Source organism: Hyperoodon ampullatus, assembly GCF_949752795.1.
Source record: "Hyperoodon ampullatus genome assembly, chromosome: X".
NCBI lineage: Eukaryota > Metazoa > Chordata > Mammalia > Artiodactyla > Ziphiidae > Hyperoodon > Hyperoodon ampullatus.
Window position 1 is genome coordinate 49,167,175 of NC_136913.1, and position 14,521 is coordinate 49,181,695.

The window sequence follows — 14,521 nt, forward strand, 5'->3', positions numbered from 1 at the left end:
CAAGCAATAATAAGCATTTGGCTTTCTAACTTCAAAGTTCTTTTTAACATCTTTTCCATACAAGTAGTTTACTTTATCAGATTTAAGCATTGCTTTCTGCCTTTTATGTTATTATATCGTTAAAGAAATATCCAGGAGAAAATATATTAGATTTTTAAGTATGCATTTAGTTGCAAAACCTTCAATAATGGAGGTACAAAAATGCCTGTAAAATACAAAAGCAATAAATTCAATAGAGTTGTAAATCAGTTGAAAAGTTTACATTTTTTGTAATGGTATATTATAGCTCATACAAAACTGTATATTAAGGTTGAGTTGCAAAATCAACGTTTAAACAGTATTCTTTGAAAAAATAATTGTAGATGCTATCTTTGTACCATTAGGCAAACAAAGTTAACAGAATATCTTGGAATTAATAAAATATTCTGGCTATAAGTATTCAACATTTGCTTCTCTTTTTTATTCAAAATTAACACATAAGTTAAAGAGCCCATTGTGAAATTAACAAAACATATTTTATCACAAACTACATTTCTAATAATGTAATATGTCTGTTCTTTAATTTTTCCAACACAGACTTGTATTTTCAGAACTGAACCTGAATTTTCTCCTGCAACTTTGCACCTTTAAGCTTTGAAACCCTCTATTCCATTTTTCCTGAACCTTCTTTCTGCTCTAGTAGGAAAAAGCAGTGGCTGGGCATGACACTTCACTTCTTCAGTTATCTCAGATGATTCAGATGAAGGCAGATCTTTCTTTGGAAGAATTTCTTGCTCTTGCTTTTCCTCTTCACCACTATCATGGTACTTAAAGTGACTTCTTCATGGTTACTGCTCTCCAGAGGTCATCCTTGTTCACTGATGCCAGCAGCAGTGCTTGCACTGTTGTAACTATTCTTTCCCTTGGGAGTCTTCAAAATCAGTTTTGGGGAAGTGGGGCGATGTTCACCACTCACCACATAAATGAAAGCTTTGTAAATGTCAGTAGGTGCTTTGGTATTTGTCAGACCTGGTATATAGTTAATACAGATGTTTTTTCCCTTATGCTTGCTTGCCACTGCCTTCTCATTGAATTTGTAAGTGATATTTTTTCCTGTATTTATTTGGACCCAAACTTTCAGGTTGAGCAGAATGAGAAAAATACATGGATGGCACAGGATTATGTTCATCTAAGCTACTGTCATCATCCATTGATCCTGCAGCCTACATTTGTAGCCTCAATTGAAGAACTGTCTGAATAAGAAAGTCGGTTATTTTACATAACGTCTACATGCCTCTTTTCTCTGCCTTTCTCCTTTGAAGAGATTTCATCCTCTTCTTCATCTTTAAACACAGTATGAGAATTTCTATCAAACTTAGCTATCAAATCTTCCTTTCTCTAATTCTTCAAGAACCCACGGTTCTTCTGTATCAGTAGGCAAACTGCCTTTTAACTGTTATCCCTTCTGCTAAATATGCTTCAAAATTATGTACTTGATTTGGGGGGGTCAGTTTGAAGGACACTAGTAATCACTTTTCTCCAACTTCTGTGTCACTTTTAGAATCCTTTTTGGGAAAAGGCTTCAACTGCTTGTGGCCAATTTCAGGAAACTCTTCTGTCCTTACATCTTTGAAACAGAAATTCATATTTTCTTGAAATAATATAATACTTGCCTAACATGTTCTTTTTCTTTCCTGATACTAAATCAAGCAAATAGCTTGCTTTGTAGAGCACTTATAAGTTATCTAAAAGTGCAAGTTACTTCACTAGCACAGACACATCTTCCTGCCATGAAGGCAGGAGGGCCAAATGGTACCATAGCATTGTAAAGACAGTCTAAATATGGGATCTTTTTTGAAAGGCATCAAAATTACCTAATAGGACATTCTGCCAAAGCTGGATGCTTTCTGCGGATATGAGGCGTTCGCTTTCCAAATCTTTGAATACTGACTCCACTGGTAAAGTGACAGAGGCGGCAGAGACAGCTACAGGGACCAAAAGGCTGATGGCAGCAGGTTCCAGAGACGGGGTCAGGAATGACAACATGGTGGGATTCAGGTTCAGCAACAACACGACGGGGTCGGGGTAGGGGAAGCCATGCAGGGTTCAAGAGGGGTGGTAGGGACAGAGAGGGGTTCAGTGTGGGCAAGGCCAAATTCGGGCTCGAAGGTTCCAGCTTCCTAGTCCTTGGCAGCGATGGGGGTAGTTTTGCTGGTCTTGAGCTGGGTTTCTTTAGCAAGGACTGAAGGAAGAGGGTGAGGAGGGGCTGCTCAGCCACGCATGCGGTGGAGCCTGGGGCAGTGGCAGCAGCCAACTAAAGCTTTCTGGGAGAAGGCTTGGATGACCCCCCTCATCCCAGAACCAATGGCAGCAGTCGGCACCTGGAAGGAGGCTGAGGCGACTTCTGCGCGTTTCTAGTTGTTGAATTTAATACTGGCAATAACCGTAGCGCCACTGTCACTGTCGACAGTACCGCTAAGGTCACACTGTACACTCACAGAGGAGCTTTTGAAAATAGGGGATAACAAATGTGCATTTAAAACTTGGAACTCAGTTCATCAGCTTCCCTGCCCCCATGTTGTCACAGCTCCCAGCTTCACTAGGCTCTGTGATTATAAAAACAAAAAGCAAATGGACACACCCACTTTAGGATGAGGAGCTCTCAAATAACCAAATAAATCATGGGATCAGTTGTTCCCACACCCAAGTCGAGGGGAAATCATTCGCAGAAACACTGAGAAACGGAACAGGGTTAATGCCCTTAAAGAGATTGGTCTGGTAGGGACACAGCTGGGTGCATGATGGAGAGGAGCACATAAAGGGCCTAGACTTGGTCAACTTCGCACATTATTTTACTACCACAAACAACTTATTTCATAGCTTCTTTCTCCTCAACTGTAAAATAGAAATAATATTGGCTTTAAGGATGGTTATAAAATTCAAGGGAGAATCTATGTGGAAAGCGCCTGCTGTGTATAATAGGTGCTATGTATTTATTCTCTCTCACCATTTACAAATATTTTTAACATCTTTATTGGAGTATAATTGCTTTACAATGGTGTGCTAGTTTCTACTGTGTAACAAAGTGAATCAGTTATACATATACATATGTTCCCATATCTCTTCCCTCTTTCATCTCCCTCCCTCTCACCCTCCCTATCCCACCCCTCTAGGTGGTCACAAAGCACCAAGCTGATCTCCCTGTGCTATGTGGCTGCTTCTCACTAGCAATTTATTTTACGTATAGCAGTGTATATATGTCCATGCCACTCACTCACTTTGTCACAGCTTACCCTTCCCCCTCCCCATATCCTCAAGTCCATTCTCTAGTAGGTCTGTGTCTTTATTCCCATCTTGCTGCTAGGTTCTTCATGACTTTTTTTTTCTTAGATTCCATATATATATGTGTCAGCATATGATATTTCCTTTTCTCTTTCTGACTTACTTCACTCTGTATGAGAGACTCTAGGTCCATCCACCTCACTACAAATAACTCAATTTCGTTTCAATTTATAGCTGAGTAATATTCCATTGTATATATGTGCCACATCTTCTTTATCCATTCATCCATAAATGGACACTTAGGTTGCTTCCATGTCCTGGCTATTGTAAATAGAGCTGTTATGAACATTTTGGTACATGACTCTTTGGGAATTATCGTTTTCTCAGGGTATATACCCAGTAGTGGGATTGCTGGGTCGTATGGTAGTTCTATTTGTAGTTTTTTTAAGGAACCTCCATACTGTTTTCCATAGTGGCTGTATCAATTTACGTTCCCACCAACAATGCAAGAGTGTACCCTTTTCTCCGCACCCTCTCCAGCATTTATTTTTTCTAGATTTCTTGATGATGGCCATTCTGACTGGTGTGAGGTGATATCTTATTGGGCTTTTGATTTACATTTCTCTAATGATTAGTGATGTTGGGCATTCTTTCATGTGTTTGTTGGCAATCTTTATATCTTCTTTGGAGAAATGTCTATTTAGGTATTCCGCCCATTTTTGGATTGCGTTATTTATTTATTTTTTTGATATTGAGCTGCATGAGCTGCTTATAAATTTTGGAGATTAATCCTTTGTCAGTTTCTTCATTGGCAAATATTTTCTCCCACTCTGAGGGTTGTTTTTTGGTCTTGTTTATGGTTTCCTTTGCTGTGCAAAAGTTTTAAGTTTCATTAGGTCCCATTTGTTTATTTTTGCTTTTATTTCCATTTCTCTAGGAGGTGGGTCCAAAAGGATCTTGCTGTGATTTATGTCATAGAGTGTTCTGCCTATGTTTTCCTCTAAGAGTTTGATAGTTTCTGGCCTTACATTTAGGTCTTTAATCCATTTTGAGCTTATTTTTGTGTATGGTGTTAGGGAGTGTTCTAATTTCGTACTTTTACATGTACCTATCCAGTTTTCCCAGCACCACTTATTGAAGAGGATGCCTTTTCTCCATTGTATATTCTTGGCTCCTTTATCAAAGATAAGGTGACAATATGTGTGTGAGTATATCTCTGGGCTTTCCATCCTGTTCCACTGATCTATATTTTAGTTTTTGTTCCACTACCATACTGTCTTGAGTAATGTATCTTTGTAGTATAGTCTGAAGTCAGGGAGCCTGATTCCTCCGGCTCCGTTTTTCGTTCTCAAGATTGCTTTGGCTCTTCGGGGTCTTCTGTGTTTCCATACAACTTGTGAAATTGTTTGTTCTAGTTCTGTGGAAAATGCCAGTGGTAGTTTGATAGGGATTGCATTGAATCTGTAGATTGCTTTGGGTAGTAGAGTTATCTTCGCAATATTAATTCTTCCAAGCCAAGAATATGGTATATCTCTCCATCTATTTGTATCATCTTTAATTTCTTTCATCAGTGTCTTATAATTTTCTGCATACGGGTCTTTTGTCTCCTTAGGTAGGTTTATTCCTACATATTTTATTATTTTTGTTGCAGTGGTAAATGGGAGAGTTTCCTTAATTTCGGTTTCAGATTTTTCATCATTAGTGTATATGAATGCGAGATTTCTGTGCATTAATTTTGTATCCTGCTACTTTACCAGAATCATTGATTAGCTCCAGTGGTTTTCTGGTAGCATCTTTACTATTCTCTATATAAAGTATCATGTCATCTGCAGACAGTGACAGCTTTACTTCTTGTCTTCCAATTTGGATTCCTTTTATTTCTTTTTCTTCTCTGATTGCTGTGGCTAAAACTTCCAAAGCTATGTTGAATAATAGTGGTGACAGTGGGCAACCTTTTCTTCTTCCTGACCTTAGTGGAAATGGTTTCAGTTTTTCACCATTGAGAATGATGTTTGCTGTTGGGTTGTCATATATGGCCTTTATTATGTTGAGGAAAGAACCCTCTATGTGTATTTTCTGCAGGGTTTTTATCATAAATGGGTATTGAATTTTGTTGAAAGCTTTCTCTGCATCAGCTGAGATGATCATATGGTTTTTCTCCTTCAGTTGTTAATATGGTGTATCACACTGATTGATTCACGTATACTGAAGAATCTTTGCATTCTTGTGAAAAACCCCACTTGATCATGGTGTATGATCCTTTTAATGTGCTGTTGGATTCTGTTTGCTAGTATTTTATTGAGGAATTTTGCATCTATATTCATCAGTGATATTGGCCTGTAGTTTTCTTTCTTTGTGACATCATTGTCTGGTCTTGGTATCAGGGTGATGGTGGCCTCATACAATGAGTTTGGGAGTGTTCCTCCCTCTGCTATATTTTGGAAGAGTTTGAGAAGTATAGGTGTTAGCTGTTCTCTAAATGTGTGATAGAATTCACTTGTGAAGCCACTAATCCTGGGCTTTGGTTTTTTGCAAGAATTTTAATCACAGTTCAATTTCTGTGCTTGCAACTGCTCTGTTCATATTTTCCATTTCTTCCTGGTTCAGTCACAGCCAGTGGTGCATTTCTAAGAATTTGTCCATTTCTTCCAGGTTTTCCATTTTATTGGCATAGAGTTGCTTGTAGTAATCTCTCATGATCATTTGTATTTCTGCAGTGTCCGTTGTTACTTCTCGTTTTTCATTTCTAATTCTATTGATTTGAGTCTTCTCCCTTTTTTTCTTGATGAGTCTGGCTAATGGTTTATCAATTTTTTTTATCTTCTCAAACAACCAGCTTTTAGTTTTATTGATCTTTGCTCTCATTTCTTTTTCATTTATTTCCGATCTGATCTTTATGATTTATTTCCTTCTGCTAACTTTGGGGTTTTGTTGTTCTTCTTTCTTTAATTGCTATAGGTGCAATGTTAGGTTGTTTATTTGAGTTGTTTTCTGTTTCTTAAAGTAAGATTGTATTGCTATAAACTTCCCTCTTAGAACTACTTTTGCTGCATCCCATAGATTTTGGATCATTGTGTCTCCATTGTCATTTGTTTCTAGGTAGTTTTTGATTTCCTCTTCGATTTCTTCAAATTCCTCTTTGATTTCTTTCTCTTGGTTATTTAGTAATGTATTGTTTAACCTTCATGTATTTGTAGTTTTTACAGATTTTTTCCTGTTATTGATATCTAGTCTTATAGAGTTTTGGTCGGAAAAGATAGTTGATGCGATTTCAATTTTCTGAAATTTACCAAGGCTTGTTTTGTGACCCAAGATATGACCTATCCTGGAGAATGTTCCATGAGCACTTGAAAAGAATGTGTGTTCTGTTGTTTTTGGATGGAATGTCCTATAAATATCCATTAAGTCCATCTTGTTTAATGTATCATTTAAAGCTTGTGTTTTCTTATTTATTTTCATTTTGAATGATCTCTCCATTGATGAAAGTGGGGTGTTAAAATCCCCTACTATGAATGTGTTATGGTTGATTTCCCCTTTTATGGCTGTTAGTATTTGCCTTATGTATTGAGGTGCTTCTATGTTGGGTGCATAAATATTTACAATTTTATATCTTCTTCTTGGATGGATCCCTTGATCATTATGCAGTGTATGTCTTTGTCTCTTGGAATAGCGTTTATTTTAGAGTCTGTTTTGTCTGATATGAGAATTGCTACTCCAGCTTTCTTTTGATTTCCATTTGCATGGAATATCATTTTCCATCCCCTCACTTTCAGTCTGTATGTGTCCCTAGGTCTGAAGTGTGGTCTCTTGTAGACAGCATATATAAGGGTCTTATTTTTGTTTCCATTCGGCGAGTCTGTGTCTTTTGGTGGGAGCGTTTAATCCATTTACATTTAAGGTAATTATCGATATGTATGTTCCTATTCCCATATTCTTAATTGTTTTTTGTTTGTTATTGTATGTCTTTTCCTTTTCTTGTCTTTCCTGACTAGAGAAGTTCCTTTAGCATTTGTTGTAAAGCTGGTTTTGAGGTGCTAAACTCTCTCAGCTTTTGCTTGTCTGTAAAGGTTTTAATTTCTCCATCGAATCTGAATGAGATCCTTGGTGGGTAGAGTAATCTTGGTTGTAGCTTTTACTCCATCATCACTTTAAATGTGTCCTGCCACTCCCTTCTGGCTTGCAGAGTTTCTGCTCAAAGATGTGCTGTTAACCTTTTCAGGATTCCCTTGTGTGCTATTTGTTTTATTTCCCTTGCTGCCCTTAGTATGTTTTCTTTGTATTTAATTTTTGATAGTTTGTTTAATATGTGTCTTGGCATGTTTCTCCTTGGATTTATCCTGTATGGGGCTCTCTGTGCTTCCTGGACTTTATTAACTATTTCCTTTCACATATTAGGGAACTTTTCAACTATAATCTTTCCAAATATTTTCTCAGTCCCTTTCTTTTTCTCTTCTTCTTCTGGAACCCCTATAATTCGAATGTTGGTGCATTTAATGTTGTCCCAGTTGACTGCAAGACTATCCTACATTCTTTTTATTCTTTTTTCTTTATTCTTCTCTGCAGGAGTTGTTTCCACTATTTTGTCTTCCAGGTCACTTATCTGTTCTTCTGCCTCAGTTATTCTGCTGTTCATCCCTTCTAGAGAAGATTTAACTTCATTTGTTGTGTTGTTCATCATTGTTTGTTTGCTCTTTATTTCTTCTAGGCCCTTGTTAAACGTTTCTTGTATTTTCTCTATTCTATTTCCGAAATTTTGGATCATCTTTAGTATCATTATTATGAATTCTTTTTCAGGTAGACTGCCTATTTCCTCTTCTTTTATTAGGTCTGGTTGGTTTTTACCTTGCTCCTTCATCTACTGTGTGTTTTCTGTCTTCTCATTTTGCTTAACTTACTGTGTTTGGTGTCTCCTTTTCACAGTCTGCAGGTTTGTAGTTCCCGTTATTTATTGTGTCTGTCCCCAGTGGCTAAGGTTGTTTCATTGGGTTGTGTAGGCTTCCTGGTGGAGGGGACTAGTGCCTGTGTTCTGGTGGATGAGGCTGTATCTTGTCTTTCTGTTGGGCAGGTCCACGTCTGGTGGTGTGTTTTGGGATGTCTGTGGCCTTATTATGATTTTATGCAGCCTCTCTTCTAATGGGTGGGGTTGTGTTCCTGTCTTGCTAGTTGTTTGGCATAGGGTGTCCAACACTGTAGCTTGCTTGTCATTGAGTGAAGCTGTGTCTTGGCATTAAGATGGAGATCTCTGGGACATTTTCACTATTTGATATCACATGGAGCCGGCAGGTCTCTTGTGGACCAGTGTCCTGAAGTTAGCTCTCCCATCTCAGAGGCACAGCACTGACTCCTGGCTGCAGCACCAAGAGCCTTTCATCCACACGGCCCAGAAGAAAGGTGAGAAAAAATAGAACGAAGGAAAGAAAGATGATAAATAAAATAAAGTAAAATAAAATAAAATTAAGTTATTAAAATAAAAATAATTATTAAGAAAAAATTATCAAAAATTAAAAAAAAAACAGACGAACAGACCTCTAGGACAAATGGTGAAAGCAAAGCTATACAGACAAAATCTCACACAGAAGCATACACATACACACTCACAAAAAGAGAAAAAGTGGAAAAAATAATATATCTTTGCTCCCATAGTCCACCTCCTCAATTTGGGATGATTCATTGTGTATTCAGGTATTCCACAGATGCTGGGTATATCTAGTTGACTATGGAGAGTTAATCCGCTGCTCCTGAGGCTGATGGGAGAGATTTCTCTTTCTCTTCTTTGTTCGAACAGCTCCCGGGGTTCAGCTTTTGATTTGGTCCCACCTCTGCATGTAGGTCGCCTGTTCTTTGCTCAGACAGGATGGGGTTAAAGGATCAGCTGATTCGTGGGCTCTGGCTCACTCAGGGCGGGGGGAGGGAAGGGTATGGATGCGGCATGAGCCTGCATTGGCAGAGGCTGGCATGACGTTGCACCAGCCTGAGGAGTGCCATGTGTTCTCCCGGGGAAGTTGTCCGTGTATCACGGGACCCTGACAGTGGCAGGCTGCACAAGCTCCTGGGAGGGGAGTTGTGGGTAGTGACCTCTGCTCGCACACAGGCTTCTTGGTGGCTGCAGCAGCAGTCCCAGCATCCCATGCCCGTCTCCAGTGTCCGCGCCTTTAGCTGCAGCTCGCGCCCCTCTCTGGAGCTCCTTTAAGCAGCACCCTTAATCCCCTCTCCTTGTGCACCAGGAAACAAAGAGGCAAGAAAAATACTCTTGCCTCTTTGGCAGACCAGACTTTTTCTCGGACTCCCTCCTGGCTAGCTGTTGCACACTAGCCCCCTTCACGCCGCCAACACCAGTCCTCTCCCTGTGATCTGACCAAAGCCCGAGCCTCAGCTCCCAGCCCCCGCCCACCCCGGCGGGTGAGCAGACAAGCCTCTTGGGCTGGTGAGTTCTGGTTGGCACCGATCATCTGTGTGGGAATCTCTCTGCTTTGCCCTCTGCACCCCTGTTGCTGCTCTCTCGTCCGTGGCTCCAAAGCTTCCCCCCTCCACCACCTGCAGCCTCCGCTGGCGAAGGGACTTTCTAGTGTGTGGAAACATTTCCTCCTTCACAGCTTCCTCCCACTGGTGCAGGTCCCGTCCCTATTCTTTGTCTCTGTTTTTTTTTTCCTTTTCTCTTTTGTCCTACCCAGGTACGTGGGGAGTTTCTTGCCTTTTGGGAGGTCTGAGGTCTTCTGCCAGCTTTCAGTAGGTGTTCTGTAGGAGCAGTTCCACCTCTAGATGTATTTCTGATGTATCTGTGGGGAGGAAGGTGATCTCCGCGTCTTACTCTTCCACCATCTTGAAGCTGCCCCTCTCGCCATTTAGAATTAATTGCATTACAGAAGACTAATTACTCTGGGCTAGAGGTCAAACACTGCCACCAGTTGGCTTTTCTCTCTTTGGGTTTTTGGGAATGAAAAAGTAAAAATTAACAAACAGAAACCTTAATTAAAAGAGAGTTGAGAAGCCAGAAGGGGGAGCTCTCATACCCTAGGACCAAAACAGAGCCCAACAGGAAGAAGAAACACTTCCTCTTCTTCCCTGGCAAGAGCTCAGCCAATGAGAGACTCACGAGTTGGCCAATGAAAAGCCACTATATGTTGAACTCTTAATTCCTCCATTGAACTCTGTGTTTACTATAGCCCTCCTAACTTCCTTTTTCCCTCTTTAAAAGAGTTGTCCTCCCCTTGTTGAGGGAAGTTGCATGTGGCTCACTATGGTTGCAGACCCTGAACTTCAATTCTTTGCTGATCCCAAATAAAACAAATTTTGCTGTAGAAATAAATGTTAGCCTAATTGTTTTAGGTCAACATTTTGGTGGTCCATACGGGGATTCAGAAAAGACTCCCAATGACTCCAATACTGGTGAGCAAACAGGTACAATACCAACATTGAGCCCATTGCTGCTCACTGCTTCTCTCCTTGACCCTGGGGTTTAAGGATAAGTCTTTCTCCTAGATCCAAGTTTCTGCCTTTTTTGAATTTTGAAGCTCTCAAGGTTTTATTTAGGATCTCTTTAAAGGTTTCATCCTTTCTGGTTAAGGACTTGTTCTGTATGTGAGTACTCATTTGGCACTTCAGCCTGATTTTTCTTTTCTTTTTTTTTTTTTTTGAAATCAGGCTATTCCACTGGTGGTTCCCAAGGGGGAGGGGGTTGGGAGAGGGGTGGAGTGGGAGGTTGGGGTTAGCAGATATAAGCTTTATATATAGAATGGATAAACAACAAGGTCCTACTGTATAGCACAGAGAACTATATTCAATATCCTATGATTGATCATAATGGGAAAAAATATATAAAATTATATATATATATATATATATATATATATATATATATAACTGAATTAGTTTGCTGTACAGCAGAAATTAACTCAACGTTGTAAATCAACTATACTTCAATAAAAAAATATTGATTAAAGAAAAGGTTATTCCAACTGGAACTATGCTAGCCATTGACCTGATTTGTTTTGGAACAGGGGATGGTCCTCCTGGAAATGACTAGCCTTTACCTCATTCCTTTTGGAATAGAGACTTTTCTACTGTAACTGCACTGTTAAGCCTTCAGTCTGACTCTTCCAAAATTGGGCTGTTCCATTTCAGCTCTGCTGTGTAACCTTTGGCCTGACTCCTTGGGGACTAGACTGTTCCCTTAGAACTAGCTGGTATTAGGCCTGCATGCTGTTTCAGCTGTTTAAGCTGTTTGAGATACTTTAGCTGTTTGAGTTCCAAGCTGCTCAAGCTGCTTGATCTGTTTAGACTGCTGAAAATTATGCTTTTACTCTACAACAAAGAAAAACTTGTGAGAAATGAGATCCCAGTTATCTAAATATTTTGAGGGTGCTCCCCCTTTACAGGGACGCTGGCTGATTTTATGTTTAAAACCATAGTCCTTTCTCATGCACATTTATAATTAAATGGACAGACCTAACCAAAAGAAATTTAGAACATCAAAAGCCATTATGGGGGGGCTTCCCTGGTGGCGCAGTGATTGAGAGTCCGCCTGCTGACGCAGGGGACACGGGTTCGTGCCCCAGTCCGGGAGGATCCCACATGCCGCAGAGCGGCTGGGCCCGTGAGCCATGGCCGCCGAGCCTGCGCGTCCGGAGCCTGTGCTCCGCAGCGGGAGAGGCCACAGCAGGGAGAGGCCCGTGTACCGCAAAAAAAAAAAAAAAAAAAAAAAAAAAAAAAAGCCATTATGGGGAGCTTTTGAAATCCCCAAACTTACTTTCCTTAAAATTGAATTGGACAACCATAGCTCTAAAATTTCCAAAATTGAATAGTATGCATATTTCATTGGTATTTTGAGGCTTCCAAACATTATCAGGAGCCAAAACGTGCCTCTGAAAAATGAGGTCTTAAGATTAACTGAGGCAAATAAATGGTTAAAGAAAGATAAAGTGACTTCCAAAGCTTCGTGCTCCTCCTCCCCAGCTCCTTTGTCTCATACTCCAACTCTGGCTCCATCTTCATCCTCTCCCCCAGCTGCTCATGCTCAGGCCCTGCCTCCTTTCTTTCTATATCACCAGTACTTCCTCTATGCTCTTAGTTCCCTCATGCTAGTTCTCTCACCAAATTTTCCTCTTTCCCTGAAACTCTCCCCCCACCTACACTTTTTCTCTGAAAAAATCAGAACTTGTCTCTTTAAAATTAAGCATTCTGAGGACACTGCAGCTAAATCCTTAATTTCTTTCTTTTTTTTTTTGCGGTACACAGGGCCCCCACTGCTGTGGCCTCTCCCATCGCAGAGCATAGGCTCTGGACGCGCAGGCTCAGTGGCCACGGCCCATGGGCCCAGCCGCTCCATGACACGTGGGATCCTCCCGGACTGGGGCACAAACCCGTGTCCTCTTCATTGGCAGGCAGACTCCCAACCAATGCGCCACCAGGGAAGCCCCTAAATCCTTAATTTCTTATATTCCATGGACTAAAGCTGAACTGAAAAGATGCTCTCAAGTAACCAAAGATCCTCACAGATTTGCTGAGGAGTTTAATATAGTCACTCAAACTTATCAACCTGGTTTCTCTGACTTACATCAGCTAGTTCATATGCTTGTTAGGGAAGGCCAAGCCCAGCATTGGATGAAAACCCCTAATTGCAAATTTCCTGAAAGGTCTCTAGGATTACAACTGGAGACCAGACTTGGGCAATCACTAGGAGACTTCATTGGGCCATACCTAGGGCTTCTCCAAGGCCTATTGATTGGAACAAAATTCCAGGTTTCCACACAAAAATCTGTTTGTGACTATTACAATTGACTTCAGATTGTTTTTAAAGAAAAGTCTGGTCTTCCTACAGATGTTGATTCAATCTTTTAACTCTATGTTTATTAATGTGCTAAAATGGATCTTTCCCATCTAGTGTAAAAGGACCAGGATGGAATAGGAAACTATGTCCACTCCAGATTTAGTTAATCTTGCAAACCAGCTCTATTGTACTCTAGATGTGTCATGTAAAGGAAGACAGCCAAAATTCTTACTCCTCAGATCCATCAAATGAAGGCTCCAAAACAAACCAAAATCCATCCAAGTTTCTGTATTATTGCAAAGAGCCAAGGCATTGGAAAACAGATTGCTAAAAATGTAAGTACTTTAGGCACATTCAGCCTCTAACCAGCTTTCCAACATCCTCCTAATTCTCAATGATGGGACACTGAGGCACTACAGGACCTCTTCCCAATCTTCCCTCCTCAACAACTTGGAGAAATATTTCTCCAGTTTGTGGATAAATCTCTTCCAGTCCTAACTGACACTGAAGCCACACTTTCAGTGTTCAGCCCACTAACATAAAGCAGCCCCTGCTTCACCTCCATCCATTTATTAGGCCAAGATTTCCTAGAGAAGTAACATGCCAGAATTTCCTTCTCCTAAAAGGGAGAAATAATTCTAGAATTTGACAGTAGTCATCAAAGCAGCCAACCAGGTGAATTAAAATGTTCTTTGAGGGAGAGGGGGAAGATGGCGGAAGAGTAAGACACAGAAATCACCTTCCTCAGCACAGATATATCAGAAAAACATCTACACGTGGAACAACTCCTACAGAACACATACTGAACACTGGCAGAAGACCTCAGACCTCCCAAAAGGCAAGAAACTCCCCACGTACCTGGGTAGGGCAAAAGAAAAAAGAATAAACAGAGACAAAAAAAATAGGGATGGGACCTTCACTAGAGGGAGGGAGCTGTGAAGGAGCCTTTGTGGGAGGAGACTGTGGGTGGGGGAAGGGGAAGCTTCGGAGGCGCGGAGGAGAACACAGCAACAGGGGAGCGGAGGGCAAAGTGGAGACATTCCTGCACAGAGGATCGGTGCCGACCAGCACTCACCATCCCCAGAAGCTTCTCTGCTCACCTGCCGGGGCGGGCGGGGCTGGGAGCTGAGGCTCGGGCTTCGGTCGGATCGCAGGGAGAGGACTGGGGTTGGTGGCATGAACACAGCCTGCAGGGGGTTAGTGCACCACGGCTGCCTGGGAAGGAGTCTGGGAAAAAGTCTGGACCTGCCAAAGAGGCAAGAGACTTTTTCTTCCCTCTTTGTTTCCTGGTGTGCAAGGAGAGGGGATTAAGAGCGCTGCTTAAGGGAGCTCCAGAGACGGGCGCAAACCGTGGCTGAAAGCGCGGACCACAGAGACGGGCGTGGGACGCTTGGGGTGCTGCTGCCGCCACCAAGAAACCTGTGTGCAAGCACAGGTCACCACCCACACCTCCCCTCCTGGAAGCCTGTGCAGCCCGCCACTGCCAGGGTCCCG